Source organism: Narcine bancroftii, unplaced genomic scaffold (assembly GCF_036971445.1).
Source record: "Narcine bancroftii isolate sNarBan1 unplaced genomic scaffold, sNarBan1.hap1 Scaffold_149, whole genome shotgun sequence".
Lineage (NCBI taxonomy): Eukaryota > Metazoa > Chordata > Chondrichthyes > Torpediniformes > Narcinidae > Narcine > Narcine bancroftii.
In genome coordinates, this window is record NW_027211884.1 from 6,301,758 (window position 1) to 6,327,367 (window position 25,610).

The 25,610-nt window shown below is 47.3% G+C and overlaps 1 long non-coding RNA gene across 1 annotated transcript in view; it reads left to right on the forward strand.

The window, feature by feature from the left end:
* Nucleotides 1-20,864, forward strand: part of LOC138750439 (uncharacterized) — a 91,565-nt gene extending 70,701 nt beyond the window's left edge. The window contains exon 3 of the long non-coding RNA XR_011349340.1: nucleotides 20,671-20,864. This is a non-coding gene — a long non-coding RNA (uncharacterized lncRNA). The remainder of the gene's footprint in view (nucleotides 1-20,670) is intronic.
* The last annotated feature ends 4,746 nt before the right edge of the window (nucleotides 20,865-25,610 follow it).

Here is a 25,610-nt window from a genome sequence, read left to right on the forward strand (position 1 = left end):
ACGCTTCCCCACTTTTTCCAATCCGTTCCCCCTGCTCCCTTTGGTTCCTCTCTATATGCAGTGTTCCCCACGATTCTCCACTTTTTTTCCATTCTGTACCCCCTGCTCCCTCTGGTTCCCCTCTGCCCTGCAGTGTTCCCCATGGTTCCCCACTTTTTCCATTCCGTTCCCCCTACTTCCTTTGGTTCACCTTTGTTCTGCAGTGTTCCCCATGGTTCTCCACTTTTTCCAGTCTGTTCCCCCTGCACCCTTTGTTTGCCCTCTGTTCTGGAGTGTTCACCACGCTTCCCACTTTTTCCAATCCATTTCCCCTGCTCCCTTTGGTTCCACTCAATTGTGCAGTGCTCCCCACGATTCCCCACTTTTTCCAACCTGTACACCATGCTCCCTTTGGTTCCCCTCTGTCCTGCAGTGTTCCCCACGGTTATTCACTTTTTCCAACCCGTTCCCCCGGCTCCCTTTGGTCCCCCTCTGTTCTGCATTGTTCCCCACGGTTCCCCACATTTCTGAGCAGTTCCCCCTGCTCCCTTTGGTTCCGCTCTGTTCTGCATTGTTCCCCACGGTTCTCCACATTTTTTCTAATCTGTTCCTATGCTCCCTTTGGTTCATCTCTGTTCTGCAGTTTCCCCATGGCTCTCCACATTTTTTCCAATCTGTTCCCCCTGCTCCCTTTGGTTCCCCTCTGTTCTGCAGTGTTTCCCACGATTCCACACCTTTTCCAACCTGTACCGCCTGCTCCCTTTGGTTCCCCTCTGTCCTGCAGTGTTCCCCACGCTTCCCCACTTTTTCCAATCCATTTCTCCTGCTCCCTTTGGTTCCAATCTATTGTGCAGTGCTCCTCACGATTCCCCACTTTTTCCAATCTGTTCCGCGTGCTCCCTTTGGTTCCTCTCTGTCCTGCAGTGTTCCCCACGATTCCCCACTTTTTCCAATCCGTTCCCCCTGCTCCCTTTCGTTCCCCTCTGTCCTGCATTTTTCCCCACGGTTCCCCACTTTTTTAAATCCGTTCCCCCTGCTCCCTTTGTTTCCCCACTCTTCTGCATTTTTCCACACTGTTCTCCACTTTTTCAAATCTGTTTCCCCTGCTTCCTTTGGTTCCCCACTGTTCTGCAGTTTTCCCCAATTCTCCACTTTTTTCTAATCTGTCCCCCCTTCTCCTTTGGCTCCCCTCTGTTCTGCTGTTTTCCCCACGGTTCTCCACATTTTTTCCAATCTGTTCCACCTGCTCCCTTTGGTTCTCCTGTGTTCTGCAGTTTTCCTACGCATCCCCACTTTTTCCAATCCGTTCCCCCTGCTCCCTTTGGTTCCTCTCTATATGCAGTGTTCCCCACGATTCTCCACTTTTTTTCCATTCTGTACCCCCTGCTCCCTCTGGTTCTCCTCTGCCCTGCAGTGTTCCCCATGGTTCCCCACTTTTTCCATTCCGTTCCCCCTACTTCCTTTGGTTCACCTCTGTTCTGCAGTGTTCCCCACGGTTCTCCACTTTTTCCAGTCTGTTCCCCCTGCACCCTTTGGTTGCTCTCTGTTCTGGAGTGTTCCCCACGCTTCCCACTTTTTCCAATCCATTTCCCCTGCTCCCTTTGGTTCCACTCTATTGTGCAGTGCTCCCCACGATTCCCCACTTTTTCCAACCTGTACAATATGCTCCCTTTGGTTCCCCTCTGTCCTGCAGTGTTCCCCACGGTTATTCACTTTTTCCAACCCGTTCCCCCGGCTCCCTTTGGTTCCCCTCTGTTCTGCATTGTTCCCCACGGTTCCCCACATTTCTGAGCAGTTCCCCCTGTTCCCTTTGGTTCCGCTCTGTTCTGCATTGTTCCCCACGGTTCTCCACATTTTTTCTAATCTGTTCCTATGCTCCCTTTGGTTCATCTCTGTTCTGCAGTTTCCCCATGGTTCTCCACATTTTTTCCAATCTGTTCCCCCTGCTCCCTTTGGTTCCCCTCTGTTCTGCAGTGTTTCCCACGATTCCACACCTTTTCCAACCTTTACCGCCTGCTCCCTTTGGTTCCCCTCTGTCCTGCAGTGTTCCCCACGGTTCCCCACTTTTTACAATCCGTTCCAGCTAATCCCTTTCGTTCCCCTCTGTCCTACATTTTTCATCACGGTTCCCCACTTTTTAAGATCCGTTCCCCCTGCTCCCTTTCGTTCCCCTCTGTCCTGCATTTTTCCCCACGGTTCGCCACTTCACCAATCCATTCCCCCTGCTCCCTTTGGTTCCCCTCTGTTCTGCATTTTTCCACACGGTTCCCCACTTCTTACAATCCGTTTCCCCTGCTCCCTTTGTTTACCCACTGTTCTGCATTTTTCCACTCTGTTCCCCACTTTTTTCAATTCGTCCCCCCTGCTCCCTTTGGTTCCCCACTGTTTTGCAGTGTTCCCCATGGTTCCCCACTTTTTCCAATCCGTTTCCCCTGCTCCCTTTTGTTCCCCTCTGTTCTGCAGTGTTCCCCACAGTTCCCCACTTTTTCCAATCCGTTCCCCCTGCTCCCTTTTGTTCCACTCTGTTCTGCAGTTTTCCCCACAGTACCCCACTTTTTGCAATCCGCTCGACCTGCCTCCTTTGATTCCTCTCTGTTCTGCAGTGTTCCCCACGCTTCCGACTTTTTCCAATCCATATCCCCTGCTCCCTTTGGTTCCACTCTATTGTGCAGTGTTCCCCATGGGCCCAATTTTAACAATCCGTTCCTCCTGCTCCCTTTGGTTCCCCTCTGTCCTGCAGTTTCCCCACGGTTCTCCACATTTTTTCCAATCTGTTCCCCCTGCTCCCTTTGGTTCCCCTTTGTTCTGCCGTGTTCCACACGATTCTCCACATTTTTTACATTCTGTACCCCCTGCTCCCTCTGGTTCCCCTCTGCCCTGCAGTGTTCCCCATGGTTCCCCACTTTTTCCATTCCGTTCCCCCTACTTCCTTTGGTTCACCTCTGTTCTGCAGTGTTCCCCACAGTTCCACACTTTTTCCAATCTGTTCCCCCTGCTCCCTTTCATTCCTCTCTGTTTTGGAGTGTTCCCCACGCTTCCCCACTTTTTCCAATCCATTTCCCCTGCTCCCTTTGGCTCCCCTCTGTCCTGCAGTATTCCCCACTATTCCCCACTTTTTCCAATCTGTTCCCCCTTCTCCCTTTGGTTCCCCTCTGTCCTGCAGTGTTCCCCACGATTCCCCACTTTTTCCAATCCGTTCCCCCTGCTCCCTTTAGTTCGCCTCAGTTCTGCAGTTTTCCCCACAGTTCTCCACCTTTTCCAACACATTCCCCCGGCTCTCTTTGGTTTCCCACTGTTTTGCAGTGTTCCCCACGGTTTCCCAATTTTTCCAATCTGTTCCCACGACTTCCCTTGGGTCACCTCTGTTCTGCAGTGTTCCCCACTGTTCCCCAATTTTTCCAATCCTTTCCCCCTGCTCCCTTTGGTTCCCCAGTGATCCGCAGAACTTCCCACGATTCCCCACTTTTTCCAATCTGTTCCCCCTGCTCCCTTTGGTTCCCCACTGTTCTGCATTGTTCCACACGGTTTCCCACATTTTCCAATCTGTTCCCCCTGCTCCCTTTGTTTCCTCACTCTTCTGCATTTTTCCACACTGTTCCCCACTTTTTCCAATCTGATCCCCCTGCTCCCTTTGATTCCCCACTGTTCTGCAGTGTTCCGCGCTTCTCAACTTCTTTCCGATATGCTCGCCCTGCTCCATTTCGTTCCCCTCTGTTCTGCAGTGTTTCCCACGGTTCCCCACTTTTTCCAATCCGTTCCCGCTGCTCCCTTTGGTTCTCCACGGTTTTGCAGTGTTCGCCATGGTTCTGCACTTTTTCCAATCTGTTCTCCATGCTCCGTTTAGTTCCCCTCTATTCTGCAGTGTTCCCCAAGGATGCACACTTTTTCGAATCTGTTCACCCAGCTCCCTTTGTTTCCCCTCTGTCCTGCAGTGTTCCCCACGTTTCCCCACTTTTTCCAATCAGTTCGCCCTGCTCCCTTTGTTTACCCTCTGTCCTGCAATGTTCTCCACGGTTCCCCACTTTTTCCAATCCATTCCCCGTGCTCCATTTGGTTCCCCTCTTTTCTGCAATATTCCCCACTGTTCCCCACTTTTTGCAATCTGTTCCCCCTGCTTGCTTTGGTTCCCCAATGTTCTGCAGTGTTCGCCAACGGTTCCCCACTTTTTCCAACCTGTACCTCCTTTTCCCTTTCGTTCCCCTCTGTCCTGCTGTGTTCCCCACGGTTACCAACCTTTTACAATCCATTCCCCCTGCTCCCTTTGGTTCCCCTCTGTCCTACATTTTCCCCCACGCTTCCCCAATTTTTCCAATCTGTTCCCATGCTCCATTTGGTTCCCCTCTTTTCTGCAATATTCCCCACTGTTCCCCACTTTTTGCAATCTGTTCCCCCTGCTCCCTTTCGTTCCCCACTGTTCTGCAGTGTTCGCCAACGGTTCCCCACTTTTTCCAACCTGTATTTCCTGTTCCCTTTGGTTCCCCTCTGTCCTGCAGTGTTCCCCACGGTTCCACACTTTTTCCAATCTGTTCGCCGTGCTCTCTTTGGTTCCCCTCTGTTCTACAGTGTTCACCACAGTTCCCCACTTATTCCAATCTGTTCCCCCTGCTCCCTTTGGTTCCCCTCCGTCCTGCACTGTCCTCCATGGTTTCCCAATTTTTCCAATCTCTTCCCCGTGCTCCTTTAGTTCCCCTCTGTTGTGCAATGTTCCGAACGGTTCCCCACTTTTTCCAATCCGTTCCCCCTGCTTCCTTTGATTCCCCTCTGTTCTGCAGTGTTCCACACTGTTCCCCACTTTTTCCAATCCGTTCACCCTGCACCCGTTATTTCTCCAATCTTCTGCATTTTTCCACACCGTTCCCTACTTTTTCCAATCCGTTATCCCTGCTCCCTTTGGTTCCCCTCTGTTCTGCAGTGTTCTCCATGGTTCCCAACTTTTTCCAATCTGTTCCTCCTGCTCCCTTTGGTTCCCCACTGTTCTGCATTTTTCCACACTGTTCCCCACTTTTTCCAATCTGGTCCCCCTGCTCCCTTTGATTCCCCACTGTTCTGCAGTGTTCCCCACTTCTCAACTTTTTTCCGATATGTTCGCCCTGCTCCCTTTCGTTCCCCTCTGTTCTGCAGTGTTTCCCACGGTTCCCCACTTTTTCCAATCCGTTCCCACTGCTCCCTTTGGTTCCCCATTGTTTTGCAGTGTTCGCCACGGTTCCCCTTTCCTAATTGTTCCCCACTATTCCCCTCTGTTCCCCATTGTTCTGCAGTGTTCCTCATGGTTCCACACTGTACCCCATTTGTTCCTCACTGTTTCCCACCTGTTCAAAACAGGTTCACCAGAAGTCCCCACTGTTCCTCTCAATTCCCTACTGAACCCCACATTACTTCACTCTTCCCTGCTGTTCTCCAGCAGGTCCCGAACTGTTTCCCACTGTTCCCGCATTTTCCACAGTTCGCTATCTGTTCTCCACCGCTCCCCACTATTCCCCACTGTTCCGCAGTTCACCATATGTTCCCTGAGGTCCGCATTATTCTCCGCTACTCCCCACTATTCCCCTCCATTCCCAATTATTATGCAGTGTTCACCAGAGTTCCACACTGTTGCCCATTTGTTCCTCACTGTTAATCACATGTTCAACATATTTTACCCACATGTTCGACACATGTTCCCCACAAGTCCCAACTGTAACTCAGCAGTTCCACACTATGTCTCCAATGTTCCCCACTATTCTGCAGTTTTCCCTACAGTTCTCCACTGTTCCTCAATATTCCCCTCTGTTCCTAACTGTTCCCCAGCTGTTCTCCATTTCTTTTCCATCTGTTACTCACTGTTCCCCCATTCTCCACTGTTCCCCATCTGTTCCCCTTTCCTCATTGTTAACCCCCTGCTTCCCACTATTCTCCTCTATTTCCCACTGCCCAGCAGTATTTTCCACGGTACCCCACACTATCCCATCTGTTCCTCACTGTTCCCCACCTGTTCCTCAACAGTTTACCACAATTTCTAGTCTGTTCCCCATCTGTTCTCCACTGTTCCTCACAAGTTCCCCACTGTTCACCACTTAGACACTATGTTCCCCCACTGTTCCCTTTGGATCCCCACTGTTCCCCTCATTTCCCAATCTGTTTCCCATTTTTCCCCACTGTTCCCCCATTCTCCACAGTTCACCATCTGTTCACCAGTGCTCCCCACTATTGCCCTCTGTTCTGCAGATTTTCCCACAGTTCCCCATCTGTTCCTTCAATTCCTCATTTTTCTCCCCTATTCCCCACTATTCCCCTCCGTTCCCCATTGTTATGCAGTGTTCATCCCAGTTCCACACTGTTCCCCACATGTTTGACACATGTTCACCACTTGTTTGACACATGTTCCACACTATTCCCCTCTGTTCACCAGCAGTTCTCTCCATTCCTTAATGTTACCCTCTGTTACCCACTCTTCTCCACTAATCCCCACTGTTCCTCAATGATCCCCCTCTGTTATCCACTGTTCCACACAGTTCCTCACTGTTTCCCAGCTGTTCTCTATCTCATTTCCATCTGTTACCCACTGTTCCCCACATTCTCCAATGTTCTGCATTTGTTCACCTTTCCTCGTTATTCACCCATGCACCCCACTCTTTCCCTCTGTTCTGCACTGTTCTCAACTGTTCAACATTTGTTCCCCTTTCCTCATTGTTCACCCCTGCTCCCCACTATTCCCTCTGTTACCCACTGCTTGGCAGTGTTCCCCAAGGTTCCCCACTCCTCCCCATCTTTTCTTCATTTTTTCCCACCTGTTAGATACATGTTCCCACAAGTCCCCATTTTTCACCTGCAGTTCCCCACCATCTCTCCACTGTTCCCCATCAGTTCCCCATCTAATACCCACTGTTTTCAAGCTGTTTCCGCAATGTTCCCCTCCTGTTCGACACATGTCCCCAGCAGTTCTCCACCATTTCTCCACTTTTCCCTACGGTTCCCCGTCATTTTAACATTCCTCAGTGTTCCCCACCCCCCTGCTCTCCAATATTCCCCTCCATTACCCATTATTCTGCAGTGTTCTGCACGGTTCCACATTGTTCCCGACTATTCCCCACTGATCCACATCTGTTCTTCCCCGTTGCCCATATTCCCAAATGTTCCTCACAGTTCCCCATTTTTCCCCATTAATACCACTGTTGCCCATCTGTTCGTCACTGTTGCCCAATTTTAGTAATATTCCCACTGTTCACTATCAGTTCCCCACTGTTCCTCAATTGTTCCCCACAGTTTCCCACTTTAACCTTCTTATTCCCACAGTTCCACATATGTTCCGCCATCTTGCCCATTTTCCCCAATGTTTCCCACTGTTCCCCATCTTTTCCCACTGTTTCCCATTTACCCACTGTTCCCCACTGTTTCACACCTGTTCTCCACTGTTCCACAACTGTTCCCCACAGTTCCTTACATTTCCCCACTGTTCCCCACCAATCCCATCTGTTTCCCAGAAGTTTCCCAACTGTTCCCTAGGGTTGCCCACTGTCCCCAATAGTTCCTCACTGTTCCCTACCTGTTCGACACATGTTCCCCAGCAGTTGTCCATCATTTCACCACTGTTCCCCACTGATCCCCAGAGTTCCACATCAGTTCCCCATCTGTACTAAACTGTTTCACACTGTCCCTCCACATCAGTTCCCCATCTGTACTAAACTGTTTCACACTGTCCCTCACCTTTTCCCCATCTGTTCCTCACTGTTCCCGACCTGTTCGACACATGTTCCCCAGCAGTTGCCCACCATTTCTGCACTGTTCCTCACTGATCGCCACAGTTCCACATCAGTTCTCCATTTGTTCTAAACATTTTCCCACCGTCCCTCACCTTTTTCGACTGTTCCCCACCTGTGTCCCACCAGTTCTGCACTTTTCAACACTGTTTCCCAAGATTCCCCACTGTTCACCTCATTCCCAATCTGTTCCCCATTTTTCCCCACTCTTCCCCCATTCTCCATTGTTCACCATCTGTTCCACACTGTTCTTCCTGTTCCCCACAGTTTGGCAGCTGTTTTCCAGCAGTTCCCCTTTTACCACTGTAGCCTACTGTTCCGGATCTGCTCCCCACTGTACCCCACTTTTTTCCACATGTTCCCCAACTGTTTCCTACTCTTCCCCATCAATCCCAACTGTTTACCAGCAGTTTCCCACCTGTCCCCCTTGGTTTACCTGTGTTCCCCATCAGTTCCCCATCTGTTCCCCTCTGTTCTCCAGCTGTTCCTAAACTGTTCCCCACTGTTCACCACTGTTCCCCATTGTTCCCCATTTTTCTTACTGTTCCACATCTGTTCCCCAACTTTTCCCCACTGTTTCCCACCAATCCCAACTTTATCCCAGCATTTTCCCACACATTACCCACAGTTCCCCACTGTTTCCCATCAGATTCCCAACTGTTCCCCCAACACTCTTTTGCTCACCTCTGTTCTGCAGTGTTCCCCATCAGTTCCCCTTTCCTCGTTGTTCCACCCTGCTCCCCAATATTCCCCTGTTCATCATTTTTCTAGAGTTTTCCCCACGGTTCCACACTTTTCCCCACTGTTTCACACCTGTTCTCCTTTATTTAACAACTGCTCCACAATTACTTTTCCCCACTGTTCCCCATCTGTTCTGCATTGTTGCCCAATTTTTGCAATGTTCCCCAATCTTCATATTCAGTTCCCCACTGTCCCACAACTATTCCACACTGTTCCACACAGTTCCCCACTTTTCCCCTCTGTTCCCCATTTATACCACTGTTCCCCACTGTTTTACAACTGTTCTCCACTATTCCACAACTATTCCCCAAATGTTCCTTACTTTTCCCCACTGTTCCCCAATTGTTCCTCACTATTCCCTACCTGTTCGACACATGTTCCCCATCAGTTCCCCACTGTTCTCCAGCTGTTCCCGATCTGTTCCCGATCTGTTCCCCATTTTTCCCACTGTTCCCCATGGGTCCACACTGTTCCCCAACAGTTACCAATCTGCTTCCCACTGTTCCACACAGTTCACCACTTTTCCCCACTGTTTCTCTTTTTTCCCACCTTTCCACCTCTGTTCACCACCATTCCCGACTGTCCCCCAATGTTCCCCAATATTCTCCAGCTGTTCCCCACAGTTCCGCATAATTCTTCACTGTACTCCACTGTTCTTCACCTGTTCTGCATGGTCCCCACTGTTCTCCAGCTGTAACCAAACTGTTCCCCACCTTTTCCCAACTATTTCCCAAAGTTCATCGCTGTTCCCCACTGTTCCCCTTTGTTCCCAACTCTTCCTCATTTTCCCCACTGTTCCCTACTGTTCCACATCTGTTCCGCACTGTTCCACACAGTTCTTCACTATTCTCTCGCCGTACCCTAATTGTTCCCCATTTATCCCACTGATCCCTATTGTTCCACATCTGTTACCCACAATTCTTCACTGTACCATGCTGTTCTTCACCTGTTTCCCAACTGTTACGCACTGTTCGCCACCAATCCCAACTGTTTTCCAGCATTTTCCCACCTGTTCCCCACGGTTCCCCATGGATCCCCATTGACACCTCATTTCCCAATCTGTTCCCCACTGTTCCCCCGTTCTCCACAATTCCCTATCTGGTCTCCACTATTCCCCGCTGTTGCCCACTGTTCTCTTCTGTTCTGCAGAGATCTCCACTGTTCCCCATCCCTTCCTTCCATTCCTCAATTTTCCCCAATGTTGCCCTCTATACACCACTGTTCCTCAACTTTTTCCCAAGTGTTCCCTGCTGTTCCCCACCTGTCACACACTTTTTAACAGTTAACCACATTCTCCAGTGTTCACCATATGTTCCCTACTTCTCTCCCCTGTTACTCTCTGTTCTCCACTGTTACTCATTCTCCCCATTACCCACTGTTCCCTCAGTTCCTCACTGTTCTCCAGCTGTTCCCAAATGTTACCCATTCTTTCTCCACTGTTCTCCATTTTTCCCACTGTTCCCTACTGTTCCACACTTGTTCTCCACTGTTCCCCAGCTGCTCTCAAACTGTTCACCACTGTTCTCCATTTTTCCCACTGTTTCCTACTGTTCCACACCTCTTCTCCACTGTTCCCCAGCTGCTCTCAAACTGTTCACCACTGTTCCCCATTTTTCCCACTGTTCCCTACTGTTCCACACCTGTTCTCCACTGTTCCCCAGCTGCTCTCAAACTGTTCACCACTGTTCTCCATTTTTCCCACTGTTTCCTACTGTTCCACACCTGTTCTCCACTGTTCCCCAGCTGCTCTCAAACTGTTCACCACTGTTCCCCATTTTTCCCACTGTTCCCTACTATTCCACACCTGTTCTCCACTGTTCCCCAGCTGCTCTTAAACTGTTCACCACTGTTCTCCATTTTTCCCACTGTTTCCTACTGTTCCACACCTGTTCTCCACTGTTCCCCAGCTGCTCTCAAACTGTTCACCACTGTTCTCCATTTTTCCCACTGTTTCCTACTGTTCCACACCTGTTCTCCACTGTTCCCCAGCTGCTCTCAAACTGTTCACCACTGTTCCCCATTTTTCCCATTGTTCCCTAATGCTCCATATCTGTTCCACACTGATCCCCACAGTTCTTCACTGTTCCCCACTGTACTCCAGCTATTCACAAACTGTTCCCCACTCTTCCCCATTTGTTCTACCGTTCCCTAATGTTCCACATCTATTTCCCACAATTATTCACTATACCACACTGCTTTTCACCTTTCTCCAACTGTTCCACACTTTTCCCCACCAATCCCAACTGTTTTCCAGCAGTTTCCCTCCTGTTCCTCACGGTTCCACACTGTTCCCCATCAGTTCCCCCTGGTCCCTACTGTTCCCCTCTGTTCTCATCTGTTCTGCAGTGTTCCCCACTGTTTCCCATCTGTTCCTTTCCTCATTGATCCCCCCTGCTCCCCAATATTCCCCTCTGATCCCCATTGTCCTACAGTGTTCCCCATGCTTCCAGACTGTTCCACATCTGTTCCACACTGTTGCCCATTTTTCTCCACTGTTCTCCATCTGTTCCCCACTCTTCCCATTTTCCCCCATGTTCTGCACTGTTTCCCAATGTTCTCTAGCTGTTCCCCATCTGTTCCCTAATTTTTTCCACAGTTACCCAATGTTCCCCCATTCCCCACTGTTCACCTCTGTTCCCCACTGTTCCCCAGAGTTCTTCACTGTTCCACACTTTTCCCAACTGTAGTCGAACTGTTCCCCATTTTTCCCACTGTTCGCCATCTGATCACCACTGTTCCCGACTATTCCCCACAGTTCTCCACTGTTCCGCTCTGTTGCCTACTGTTCCCCATGGTTCTTCACTGTTCTCCACCTCTCCACTGTTATCCAGATGTTCCCGAACTGTTTCCTACTGTTCGCCACTTTTCTCCACTGTTCCTCACTGTTCCCCAATGTTCTCCACAGTTCTGCAGTGTACCCCACTATACTCCATCTGTTCCCCTTGTTCCTCATTGTCCTCACTGTTCTCCACTATTTCACACCTGTTCCCTACTGATCCCAACTGTTCCCTTTAGATCCCCACTTTTCCCCACTGTTTCCCATTTTTGCCATTGTTCCACATCTGTTCACCACCATTACTGACTGTTCCTGACTATTCCCCACTATTCCCCATCAGTCCCCCATCTGTACCCCACTGTTCCTCCTATTCCCCAATGTTCTCCACTGTTCCCCTCATTACCCATCAGTTACCCACTTTTCTCCACTATTACCCCGTTCTCCACAGTTCGCTATCTATTACCCACTGTTACTCATTCTTCCCTTTGACCCCTCAGTTTCCCACCAGCTCCCATGGTTCCCCACTGTTGCCCATTTGTTCCCCACTGTTATCCAGCTGTTTCCCATCAGTTCCCCACTTTTCACCACTGTTCCACATGGTTCCCCACTTTTCCCCTCATTTCCCAATCTGTTCCCCACTGTTCCCACATTCTCCACAGTTCAATATCTGTTCCCCATTGCTCCCCCCTATTTGTCTCTGTTCCACTGTTCTCCACTGTTCCTCTGTGATCCCCACTTTTCCCCATGTCTTCCTTCTGTACCTCAATTTTCCCCACTGTTGCCCACTATACACCACTGTTCCCTAATTGTGCCCTGTGTTTCCCACTGTTCTTCACAGTTCTCCATCTGTCACACACATTTGACCACTGTTCCCCACATTCTCCAATGTTCACATTCTGTTCCCCACTGCTCTCCCCGTTACCCTGTATACCCCACTGTTACTCATTCTTCCCCTCTGTTTCCCACTGTCTCCCACAGTTCCTCACTGTTCCCCACTTCTCTCCATCTATTCTAAACTGTTCCCTACTTTTCCACTCTGTTCACCACTGTTCCCCTCTGTTCCCAACTGTTCCCCATTTCTCCCACTTTCCCCTATTGTTCCTCACTGTTCCCGACTGTACCCCACAGATCCCAACTGTTACCCACTGCACCCCATGTTTCCCATTGTTGCCCATCAGATACTCCTCTTTTTCCCATCTGTGACCTAAATTTCCACACTGTTTCCCACAGTTCTCCACTGTTCACCATCTGTTCCCCACTGCTCCCCACTGTCCTCAACAGTTCCCCAGTTTTCACCAATGTTTCCCAGAGTTGCTCACAGTTCCCCAGCTGTTCGACACATGTTCCCGATAGTTCCCCACATTTCTCCACTGTTCATTAATGTTCCACATCAGTTCCCCATCTGTTCTAAACTGTTTCCCACTGTCCCTCATCTTTTCCCCACTGTTCCCCACCGTTTTCCTACTGTTCCAAACCTGTTCCCACTGTTCCCCAGCTATTCCACACCTCTTCGCCACTGTTCCCCAACTGTCTCCCACCAATTCCCCACTTTTCCCCCATTCTCCACCGTTCACCATCTCTTCCACACTGTTCCCCTGCTCCCCACAGTTCGGCTCTGTTTTCCAGCTGTTCACCAATTTTTCCACTGTACCCTACTGTTCCACCTCTTTACTCCACAGTTCATCACTGTCCCCCACTGTTCTTCACCTGTTCCCAAATGTTCCCTATTCTTCTCCACCAATCCCAACTGTTTCCTACCAGTTTCCCACCTGTTTCCCCATGGTTCCCCACTGTTCCCCATCAGTTCCCCTCTGTTCTCCAGCTGTTCCCAAACAGTTCTCTACTGTTTCACATCTGTTCCCCACAGTTCTGCACTGTAGCCCATTGTTCTTCACCTGTTCCCCAACTTTCCCCACTGTTCCCCACCAATCCCAACTGTTTTCTAGCAGTATCCCACCTATTACCCACAGTTCCCCACTGATTCCCATCAATCCCCCTGCTCCCTTTTGTTCCCCTCTGTTCTGCAGTGTTCCCCACTCTTTCCCATCTGTTTCCCTTTCCTCATTGTTCCACCCTGCTCCCCAATATTCCCGTGTTCTCCATTTTACTGCAGTGATCACCACGGTTCCACACCATTCCCTACTTTTCCCCACACTTGATCTCATGACAAGATCTACCTTGGTGAAAGCACAGAAATTGTGCAGATGGGCAGCGAAATCTCGCATATGAGGTATAGGGTACCTGTCGGCTGTAGTTATTGATCCTACGGTAATCGCTGCAGGGTGTCCATCCACCTGTTTTCTTGGGTGCCATGTTTAACAGTGATGCCCAAGGACTGTTGGAGCGCTGAATGATACCTAATTCCTCAATTGCAGTTCACTCTGCCCTTGCCTGCGCAGTTTATCAGGTGGAAGATGACGAACCCTGGCGTAATTTGGTGGGCCTGAAGTGTCTATGTAATGGGACACACCCTGGGCTGTTTAGGAGATATTGAAATTAGGTGAGAGAGTACAGGGAAATTCGTTGAGCAGAGCAGCATGTGCACATTTGTTCAAGGTATGCACCCTGAGGTGGGAAACTCTCCCTTTGCTGCATCCCAGAGGGTATGTTTGAAAAGTGGTAGCAGGAACCAATTTCCTCCACTTCACATCTACTGACAAGTCATGGGACCTTAAAAAATCTGCACCCAAAATAGGCTGTGCAATGGAAGCCAATAGGCAATTCCAATGGAATGTCACACCTCCTATCCCAATCGTGACCTATCCTGTGCCAAAGCAGGAAATTTTCGTCCCATTTGTGTTTGAAGAGTCAGGTGGTGTTGTTTATGTGGGTTTTATTTCAAAATAGGTTGGTGGGAGCAAACGGACTTCAGCACTCGTGTCTACAATGAACCTGTGCTTACCAGCGCAGTCTTGGAAGATACAATGGGACGTGCTTGTGCCAGCTGGCATGGCCATAAATGGTAGCCAGCCTTATCGTTTCCTGCATTTTTTCTGTAATATGTACATGTCGGGACACATTTATGGGCATTTTTTCCACCAACAGCCATGGTAAAAACACCATTCTCACCGCCTGTAAGCACGTTCATCCTTCTTTGACTGAACTGAAGATATAGTTGGCTCATAGGAAACGGGATATGGATCTGCTGCGAAAACAGTCTGTACGTGAGCAGACTCTAGCGTTGGAGTGTGATCCAGCCTGTCAGTCTCCTGCGCTACGTCATGGGGATGGTGGAAATCCATGTTAATGATTGGTATTGTGACACGACCTGGGAGTTTGGACAGGAATAGAGTCTCAAAAAGTAAACAATGAGAATAACCATCTGCTAATGCGAGCATCTCATTCATTAAATCGGATAGATTCCTATCACCTAGGTCCTCCATATTTAAAAGTCGTGCTCATGTCTAGTCAATTCCAGCGAGTCCAGGAGAAATTGGCGGAACCTGGTTTACTGGTTTTCTGCCAGGGGATTGGCAACATATTCTATTACTTGAGACGCTGCAGCAGTGTCCGATGCACCTATTACATGGCAGAATTTCATGTCCTCTGCCATTATGCCACAAGACAAATCTGGGTTTCAGCCTGATTAAGCCATACCCGAGGTTGATGGGTCCAGAAAGGAGGGAAGTGAAGTTCCACCACATTAACTGCAGCCGTGATGGCAACAGCTGCTGCCGTCCTTGTGTACATGGTAACTGGAGATTCAAGTTTCCCTGAATCTTGCATTTGGGGTCCCCAATTGTAGAGGCGACTTCGGTAGAGCTACTAAAGTAATACACACACAAACACACATACACCAAGTTAGTCAACACAAGACTGCTTTATTCAGACTTTACAGACTTCTTTTAGGAACAGTGGGGAACAGTGAGGGAACAGTGGGGAACAGAGGGGAAAAGTGGTGTATAGTGGGCAACAGAGGTGAAAATTGAGGAATGAAAGGAAGAGATGAGGAAAAGTGGGGATCGCTGAGGAACAATGGAGAACAGTGGGGAACAGAGACAAATGGGAGGAACAGTGGGGAACAGATTGGGAAATGAGGGGAAGAGTGGGGAATCATGGGGAACGGTGGTGAATAGTGGGGAACTGGTGGGGAACAGCTGGGGAATAGTGGGGAACAGGTGTACCACATCTGTTCCACCCTGTTGCCCATTCTTCACAATGTTCCCCACTTTGCCCCATCTGTTCCCCACTGTTCCCTATTTATCCCAGCCCATAAGTATGACATTCCTTAAATGGCAATTATTACCCCTTCTGGGCTTTTTGAATTTCTTAGGATGCCACTTGGGTTGAAGAATGTTGTTCAAACCTGCCAGCAGCTTATTGGCACTTAGGGCAGATATTTAGAATTCCCTTAAATCTACTTGGAAAACATCTGGTAAAAACAATGGCGTCATGAATATTCTGTCCAGACCGACTGTATATCATATTCAGGATGAGATTGATATTCCTGAATTAGCCAGTGTCCAGGCAATGGACCCCGATGGTCAGCCATATAGTACGACCATGACTAACTTGGACATACTGCAGGTGGCATCATAACTGGGCGGCCAACCTTACTTTGTGACATGTCTTTGGGCTACATTAGACCAGTGATTCCAGATATCTTGGAGGCAACGCCTTTTTGACCAGATACACACCTTGTCTCATCTGTCCATCAGAACATCTGTCAAGCTCATGTCAAATAAATATGTATGGCATGGACTAAAAAAGAGTGTTGCATAATGGGTCTGCACAGGTACCTCCTGCCAGACTGCCAAAATTCAGCGGCACAATAAGGCACCTCTTCAACATTTCCCGGTGGTACACAGGCGGTTGGAACACGTGCATGTGGACCTGCTTGGATCATTGCCATTATCTCAAATTTTGAAATACATTCTAACAGTCATAGAACGTTTCACACGCTGGTCAGGGGCTGTCCCGTTGCCATCCAGTGACACTGAGACAAGGGCAAGAGCATTCACTGTCGATTGGATGGCTAGATTTGGTTTTCCAACACACATTACTTCAGATCGTTGAGCACAATTCATCCATAGTCCAACAGACTTGTGGAACGTTTCTACTGGCAACTGAAGTCTGCACTTAAGGCCTGACTCACCAGTCCCAATTAGGTCGATGAGTTGCCATGGATTCTATTCGGAGTGCACATCTCTTCAAAGGAAGATATGTCCGCATTGTCCACAGAGATGGTTTATGGTACAGTTCTTACAGTTTCATGGGACATTCATTTCACCACCAACTCTGACCTGAATTTCCTTCACAGCTTTGACATGGAGTCATGATCAGCAAACTTTTTCCTACCCACTGGCATGGATCACCTAAACAGAATGTGCCCCACCATTCCTGGACGCTGATTTTGTTTTTGTGCGCAGACAGGTCCCAGGAGCGCCATTACAATTAACGTATGAGGGCCCTTTCCATGTGGTGAAGAAGGATGGGCTTGTGTATACTTTGGACATAAGGGGACATTCGCAGCTGTTTCGTGTAGACTCAAGCCTGCCCATGTGAAGCCCGCTTCACCTATTTCAGTGCCCCCAGCCCAGACGGCGAGGGGGTCCACCTCAGGTGCATGCAGCTGATGTTTTAGTTTCTGTAAAGGTTCTGGGGGGGGAACTGGGTGGTTTAGCAGCTGTGTAGTGGGCCGAGCGGGTAAGGTTCTTTGGCACGCGAGTGAAAATATAAGACAGACAGTTGGGAACTCATCCATTTAATTGACTGTCCAGGCGTGGTGCTTCGTGGCGTGGAACGGCACGTTGATCTGTGGATTCTCCTGCCGGATGGCACGGGACACTCACACGGCTTCATTTAAATCTGCGGTCCTGTGGTTCAGAATCAAACTCATAATGATGTCCCATGGAGCCCAGGACACACTAAATCAAAGAAGCCTGTAAAGTCTGAATAAAGCAGTCTTGTGTTGACTAACCTGGTGTGTGTGTGTGGGTGTGTTGCTTTAGTAGCCCTATCGAAGTAGCCGCTACATATATAAATATTTGGGATGATTATCCCACTTTCAGGATACTTTTCTTCCATCTCACAGCCTGTGGGAAGAAGCTATTCCCCAGCCTGGCAGTCCTGATTTTGATGATGGACGTGGTTAAAGATGCTGTGCACTGGATGGAAATGGTCTTTTTACAATTCCTTGAGCCCTATTTAAACAACACTCCCAGTAAATGTCATCTACAGAAGAAAGGGAGACCCCAGTGATCCTCACAACTCTTTGCATCATTCCTGTCTGATGCTTTACAGCTACTAGACCATCCAATGATGCAGCCAGACAGGAGACTCAACTGCGCTCCTGTAAAATCTCAGGATGAGAGCCGTTGGCCTTGACCTCCTCAGTCTCCTTGTGAGGTTTACGCACTTCCTGACCAATAAGGAGGTGTGATTGTTTTGTGTATTAATACATGTTCTGTATAGATGTAACAATCTTTAGTGGAGAGAATTACTCATTGTATTTCAGGGTGTACAATCAGGTACAGAATGTCCTTAAATAGCCATTTGGCCCAGATGTCTATTCAGTACAAGAATACTTTCAATCTCAGGGAGATTTTGAACAATCACACCATTCATTTTGCAACAAGCGCAACTTAATTTTGCCAGTTGTTCAATGGCAAGCGACATGGGGAAAACACCACTGTCAACTCTTCTACCTTAAAGGAGTAATTTTATTCAAATGGGCAGTAGATCAAGAGATGGAAACTGAAATCAGACAGAGGTGAGTGATTGGTTAAAATTAGAAACATTCGTATTCATGCTATAGAGTTTAAGGCTGCCCAGGAGGAATATAATATGTTTTCTTTAAGTTTGTGTGCCCTCAGCCTGCCAAAGGATGGGGCCAACAGACATGTTGCTGGAAGGGTTTGAGAAACGATATGGTAGGCCACAGGAAGCTCAAGGTTAGATCCACAGAGCACAGGTGTTTAGCAAAATGGCTACCCAGTCTGTATTTGGTCTTGGTGATATCGAGGTCAACTGAGTCGACCAAATGTAGTAGATTAGGTTGGATGGGGTGCATGTGAAACAGTGCCTCACCTGGAAGGTCTGATTGTGGCCTTGGATGGAGGTGGCAGGAAATGGAGGGACAAGTTTGGAAATTTCTGCAATTCCAAAGGGGAGTGCGTCAGGTGGTGGTGGGTGGAGAGGGAAGTGCTGTCGAGGGAGATGGAAGTGCTGTCGAGGGAGTCACAGAAAGACGTGCCCCTGTGAAAAGAGGATCTGAGTGGAGTGGGTTAGATGTAGCAGGTTAGAGAATGGTGCTGACGTTGGAAGTGTTCAAGGATAATGTGTCAGATGTGGCAGCTGATGGGTGGTAAGCGAGAAATCTGAGGATTCTGTCCTTGTTCTGCCGGAGAGGAGGTGGGGTAAGGGCAGAAAGAAAATTGGAGATATGGGTGCAGGCTTTATGGGGGAATCTGCATTTATTGAAGAAATAAGACATTTTGGGTGTTCTGGAGTAGAAAACCTCCTTGGGACTTTTACAAGCCCAGAGGACCCAAAACCTAGCAGCAATAGAAAATCACCAAGACAAAAGATACTTAAACAAACGTCATTTTTAATTTTCTTTAAACAAAAAAACAGGATCAAACGTTAACTTATCACTATTAACTTAACAGCCTTAAATTGCCCCGTTCTAATTCTCAGTGCAGGTGTATTTAATGTGCATAAAGTTCTTTGACACAACTCCATGTTCACTGGTGTCTATCAATTCTTATACTGTGCAAAGAATTCAACATTTATGAATTTGCACCAAGCTCTGGTGCTTAAAAGTGAATGGTTACCCCTCCAGGAAGGCTCTTGTTGGTTTCAGAGAGGGATTTCTTGCTCATTGGACACACAAAAACTGATTCCCTCTGATTAGCCACTTTGGGGTCTTGTCAATGAAACCCGTCACGGTTTTCCAAATGATCACCTCTTCTGCAGGTCACCATAGAGTTCCTTTTGTTTTCCTTATTTCAGGTGAAACACTCAGGCCAGCCATTTCCTATAGTTTGGATTAAAAGTTTTTCAACAGGCTGAACTGAGAACTCACAAACCGTCTTCAGCTTGCCATCTCTCTATTAGAAAAAGCATATTTGGTCTCTCCTCTATGCTTGCAAAAGCACATGACCTTCTTAGAACAGCAAACTGCAACCAGCCAGATTACTGCACTGGACCCAAACTTCTGAGTCCATTCATCAGTTGATTTAAAATCAATAATCCATTTACACCTGCTTTTGAAATTCTTTAGCAAAGCAGTCTCCTTGTTTTGTCTTTGCAAAGGCTCTTGGCACCTGAATGACTCTCTATCAGCAAAGCTCTTGCATTTTAAATAAGAGCTGTTTTGTGAAGTGTTTGTGTTTGTTTGTGGCCTCCACGACTCCTACAATAATCTCTTTCAAAAACATATCAATATACAATGTGGTGTCCTTGCAAAAAAATAAAGTGGGAAGAGGTATAATCCAGGTAGCTCTGGTGACTGGAGTTTGTAATAGTTTGAAACTTGAACCTCTCTCTCTATTTACTGTCATATAATTAAAAAGTGTCTTATCACACAAAATTGCCTTTTTCCTGCTGTGAGGAGACAGATTCGCCATTGATTTTAATTATCTTTAAATATGAATATGGAATTACACTTCAACTTATGACTGTTTTACTACTTTAAATTACTTTACTTAACTTACCCCCCTTCTAATTCTAAGTGCACGTGTGTGTAATGTGTGTGTAAGTTCAGAAAAGTTCTTTGGTTCACAGTCCAATCTCACTTCTCATTCCTCAAAGTTCACTGGTTGCAGGCCATTCTTATACTGTGCACAGAATTTAACATATGTAAAATTCACCAGGCTTTGGTGCTCGAAAGGTAAAAAAAACATTACAGTTCAGGAAGGTTCTTGCTGGTTTTCAGAGAGAGGTGTGTTGTTCAGGGAAGTATTAGGGTGTTTCTGACTCGTCGTATCTGCATCTGAATTCTGATATCTCTTCAGAAAAGCTCTGATAGCTTTAGCATGGAGCAGAGCTGAGCCAGGACTTTGGAGGTATTTAAGGGAGTGTGTGGGCAGGGTTTGTTCTGGACCAACAATCTCACCAAATGACTCTGCTTGAAATCAAGATTCAAACCATTTTGAGGAATACAACAGGAATTGTTCAACAAAAGCCTGAGTTTTCTTTCAATAGTGGAAATGATTTTTTTTTAAAAGCCCGTTAATATTCCTGATACAGATCTTTGTATTTATCTTTCAGGTTGCTATCTGTTGTTAACTTGGAGGCCTTTAATGAGGTGACTGGGAGGAATCTTTGCTTTAACCCAGCAGTTCTCTTGCAATTTTCCAGCTGTAGGATGAGGTGCAGTTGCTTGCAAGTTTAGCAAGTGGGATTAAGATGTGAAACTGCAAGTCACAGCACCATTTTTGTTTTTGAAAATGCAAATATGAAAATTTTAACTTTGGTCTCCTTGGTTTGCTTAAGTTTACAGAGGAGACGTTGGGTCAAGCTGAGAAGAGAGAGTTGGATGCCCATTTGGTGAAGCTGCACAGGCAAAAAAGAAAACACAAAACGAGGGACTGAAAAAATAATGAAGCAAACTGAAGAGCTGTTGCAACCAAACCCAAGTAAAGAATTTAATTTTGTGAGGCGTACTTTAGAGACCAAATGATTTGGGCTTTTAATGGTGACCTATTTAAATGAACAAAATCTGATTAGAATTTAACTTTATGGAAAGTTTGGAAGTTGCCACAAGAAAAATGGAGCATATAAATTAGATGTTGTAATGAAGAGAAATTAACAATACAATGAGCCTTGTGTCATAGTATCTACCTCAGTCTACCGTACATCACGTTAAACCTTCTCCCCACTGTGAACCTGGTGCCACAGTATCTCCCTTAATCTACCATCCATCCCCGTTAACCTTCTCCCCACTGTGAATGCGGTATCTCCCGCTGTTTATTGTACATCACTGTTATATCTACTCCATACTCTGAAATCTGTGTCACAGTATCGGCCTCCATTTACCTACATTCCCATTAACATTCTCCTATTGTGAACTTGGTGTCACAGTATCAAACACAGTTTATCGTACATTACTGTTCAACCGTATGACGGATGTGAACCCAGTGTCACAATATTTGACACAGTTTATCGTTCATCACTGTTTAAACTCATTCCCTCTATTCAACTAGTGTCACAGTATCCATCTCAATTTACCGTACATCACCGTTAAACTTTCTCACCACTGTGAACCTGGGGTCACAGTATTTGACACAAATGATCGTTCATTACTGTGACAGCTTCTCGCACTGTGAACCTAAGATCAAAGTATCTTGCACAGTTTATCGTCCAGCAGTGATTGACCTTCTCCCCATTGTGAATCCGGTTTCACAGTATCTGCCTCTGTCTTCTGTTCATCACCATTAAACCACTCCCCACAGTGAATCCGGTGTCACAGTATCTCATGGAGTTTATAGTATCTGTCTCAGTCTGCCGTACATCACCATTAAACCATCTCTCCACAGTGAACCCGGTGTCATAATATCTGGAACTGTTTATCGTGTATCACTGTTAAGCATTCTCATTACTGTGAACCCGGTGTCACAGTATCTGACGTAGTTTATTGTACATCAATGTTGAACCTTCTCCCCACTGTGAAACTGGGGTCATAGTATATGCCAGAGTTTATTATACATCACCATTAAAACTTCATAATATTGTGAACATCATGTCACAGTATTGCCACAATTTATCATACATCACTGTTCATCCTTCTCCCCACTGTAAACCCATTGTCTCTCTATCTGCCACAGATTATCGTACATCGCCATTAAACCTCTTTCCCCTTTGAACCTTCTGTCAAAATATCTGCTACACATAATCCTACACTGTTAAATCCACTAACAAATGGTTATCAGGTGTCACAGAACCTGAGACTGTTTATCGTACTGTTAAATCTTCCACCACTGTGAACTCAATGTCACAGTATCTGTCTCACTCTAACAAACATCATAAAACCTTCTCCTCACTGTGAACCTGGTGTCTCTGCATCTGCCATAATGTATCATCTTTGGCTTGGCTTTGCGGACGAAGATTTATGGAGGGGGTAAAAAGTCCACGTCATCTGCAGGCTTGTTTGTGGCTGACAAGTCCGATGCGGGACAGGCAGACACGATTGCAGCAGTTGCAAGGGAAAATTGGTTGGTTGGGGTTGGGTGTTGGGTTTTTCCTCCTTTGCCTTTTGTCAGTGAGGTGGGCTCTGCGGTCTTCTTCAAAGGAGGTTGCTGCCCGCCAAACTGTGAGGCGCCAAGATGCACGGTTTGAGGCGTTATCAGCCCACTGGCGGTGGTCAATGTGGCAGGCACCAAGAGATTTCTTTAGGCAGTCCTTGTACCTTTTCTTTGGTGCACCTCTGTCACGGTGGCCAGTGGAGAGCTCGCCATATAACACGATCTTGGGAAAGCGATGGTCCTCAATTCTGGAGACGTGACCCATCCAGCGCAGCTGGATCTTCAGGAGCGTGGACTCGATGCTGTCGACCTCTGCCATCTCGAGTACTTCGACGTTAGGGGTGTAAGCGCTCCAATGGATGTTGAGGATGGAGCGGAGACAACGCTGGTGGAAGCGTTCTAGGAGCCGTAGGTGGTGCCGGTAGAGGACCCATGATTCGGAGCCGAACAGGAGTGTGGGTATGACAACGGCTCTGTATACGCTTATCTTTGTGAGGTTTTTCAGTTGGTTGTTTTTCCAGGCTTGTAGTCTTCCAAAGGCGCTATTTGCCTTGGCGAGTCTGTTGTCTATCTCAATGTATCATATATCACTGTTAAACCTACTCACTACTGTGTACCTGGTGTGAACAGTATCTGTCAAAGTGTACTATACATCCTCATTAAACATTCTCCCCACTGTGTAACTGGTGTCACAGTATCTGCCTCAGTCTGCCATACATCACCATTGTTTTATCTCTCAAATGTGAATCCAGTGTCACAGTATTTGCTACATTATATTGGACATCACTGTTAAACCTTCTCACTGCTGCTGTGAACCCTGTCTCACAGTATCTTCCTCATTCTTCCGTATATCACCGTTAAACCTTCTGCCCGGTGAACCCGGTGTAACATTATTTGCCTATGTCTGCCATGCATCACCGTTAAACCTTCTCACTACTGTGAGCCCAGTGTCTGAGTACCTGCCTCAGTCAACCATATACCACCATTGAACATTCTCACGTCTGTGAACTTGGTGTCTCAGTATCTGTCACAGTTTATCTTACAGCACCGTTAAACCTTATGCCAACTGGAAACCTCTTGTCAGAGTTTCTGCCACAGTTTATTGTACAAAACTGTAAACTTTCTCCCCACTGTGAACCCAGTGTAACGGTCTCTGCCTCAGTCTGCCGTACATCACCATTAAACCTTCTTACTGTGAACATGGTGTTACAGTATCTGACACAGTTTATCGTACATCACTTTTTAACCATTTCACTACTGTGAACACAGTGTCACAAAATATGCCTGAGTCTACCATATATCACCATTAAACCATCTCTCCACTTTAAACTCGGTCACCATATCCACCAAAGTTTATCGTACGTCACTATTTAAACTTCTCAACACTGTGAAACCTTTGTCACAGGATCTGTCTAACATCACCGTTAATCTTTCTCCCCACTATGAGACCCGTGTTACTGTATTTGGCACAGTTTATTGTACATCACTGTTAAACCCTCTCAACACTGTGTACCTGGTATCATAATATCTGCTTCAGTTTACAGTACATCACTGTTAAACCATCTCCTAACTGTCAAATTGGAGTCACTGCATCTGGCAGGAAGACCATTCTACATCCGGCATCTGGCAGGTGGACCATTGGAAATCCGACATATTGAAGAAGAACCATTCCAGATCCAGCAACTGGCAGGAAGACCATTCTCCTTCTTGCTTCTGGCAGGCAGACTATTCCTCATCCAGCATATGTCAGATGGACCATTCCATATCGGACATTTTCCAGGAAGGCCATTCCACATCATGAATCTGACAGGCAGAACATTCCACATCCGGCATCTGGCAAAGGACCATTCCACATTCTGTAAGTTGCTAGCAGTCCATTCCACATCCAGAAACTGGCACGAAGTCCATTCCACATCCGGATTCTCACATGAGGACCATTCCACCTCCAACATTTGGCAGGTGTACCATTCCACATCCGGAATCTGGCAGAGGAACATTCCACATCCAGCATCTGACAGGCAGACCATTCCACATCCGGCATCTGGCAGGTAGTCAATTCTAAATCCGGCATCTCGTTGGCAGACCAGTCCAAATCTGGCATCTGGCAGGCCAACCGCTCCACATTCAGCATCTGGCAGGAATACCATTCCACATCTGGCATTTGGCAGCAAACCAATCCACATCTGGCAATTGAAAGCTGGACCATTCCACATCTGGCATTCTACAGGAGTACCATTCTACAATCGGCATCTGGCAGGCAGACAATTTCACATCAGGCATTTTTCAGGCAGACCATTCCATATCTGGCATCTGTCGACCATTCAACATCCAGTGTTTGGCAGGTGGACCATTTCACATCTGGCATCTGTTAATTGGACAATTTCACATCTGGCAGTAGGACCATACCATATCTGGCATCTGGTAGGTGGACCATTCCGTCAGCAATTTGTCAGGATGACCATTCCACCTCTGCATCTGGCAGTTGGACTATTCCACATTAACATCAGCCAGGCAGGACATTCCACATCTGTCATCTGGCAGGAGGACAATTCCACCTCTGATATCTGGCAAGTGGACAATTTCACATCTGAAATCTGGTAGGCAGACAATTCCACATCTGGCATCTGGCAGGATGACCATTCAACCTCAGGCATCTGGCAGATGGACTATTCCACTACAGCATCAGCCAGGTGGCTCATTCCACATCCAGCATCTGGCAGGAGTACCATTATACATTCAGCATCTGGCAGGCATACCATTTGACATCAGGCATTTTTCAGATGGATCATTCCATATCTGGTATCTGTCGACCATTCACCATCCAGCATCTGGCAGGTGGACCATTTCACATCTGGCATCTGTCAAGTGAACCATTCCACATATGGCAGGAGGACAATACCATATCTGGCACCTTCTAGGCGGACCATTCCACATTTGCAATTTGTCAGGATGACCATTCAACCTCCAGCAAATGGCAGGTGGACTATTCCACACCAGCATCAGCCACGCAGACCATTCCACATCTGGCATCTGGCATGAATTCCATTCCACATCCAGCATCTGTCCAGAAGATAATTCTACATTTGGCATATGGCCGGTGAACCATTACACATCTGGCAACTGGCAAGTGGACGTTTCCATATCCAGCAAATGGCAGGAAGCTGATATGATATTTGACATCTGACATGCAGA